Source organism: Aplysia californica, unplaced genomic scaffold (genome assembly GCF_000002075.1).
Source record: "Aplysia californica isolate F4 #8 unplaced genomic scaffold, AplCal3.0 scaffold00142, whole genome shotgun sequence".
In the NCBI taxonomy this organism is placed as follows: domain Eukaryota; kingdom Metazoa; phylum Mollusca; class Gastropoda; order Aplysiida; family Aplysiidae; genus Aplysia; species Aplysia californica.
In genome coordinates, this window is record NW_004797412.1 from 454717 (window position 1) to 455364 (window position 648).

A 648-nucleotide genomic window follows, 5' to 3' on the forward strand; every position below is an offset into this window, starting at 1 on the left:
CGTTGGGATAGACCCAGCGTGAGTACTCGAGCGTAGGACAATCATCCATTCAGAATTTACGTGAGCAAGGGGTCATCTCAAAAGTTTTGCTGAAGTCTGTTCGGCATAGAAGAAAATCTCTTTGCACATTCTCGGGAGTGGATACTGTCATCACAAATTAGAGTCAGTCAGATTTGAGATATTACGTGTACTAAAACAACTTTGGTGTCTTTAAAAACAAACGCATTAAGTGTTTTGGAACTTAGACATATTCCATCAGTCTACAGCCTGTAAACGGCGTTTTTTTTTTCTTTCGAAGATTCTTTTAGACAATTTGATCAAGTACCACACCGAAAACGATCTCAGTTTAATCCATTGCGTATGTGATGTAGATGTAGTGATAGACTCAAAGGGCTTAGTTATAAAATCAACTTCACTCAGAAAAGTCCACTCTGCTTCTATACGTCTATCTGGCTAATATGTTACTTTTAGGTGGGATGAAGAAGATGTGAATGCCAGAAAAGCCATTTTCGGTCTTCCATAATGGAACATATTAATTTGCCGTTTCCACTTTTATTTCTCTTCTAATTGGACTTAATTTTTTTCGCCCAGCGTAATGTATATTGTTATGAATTTCGCACAAATAGCTGATGGGGGGGGGGGGGGGGT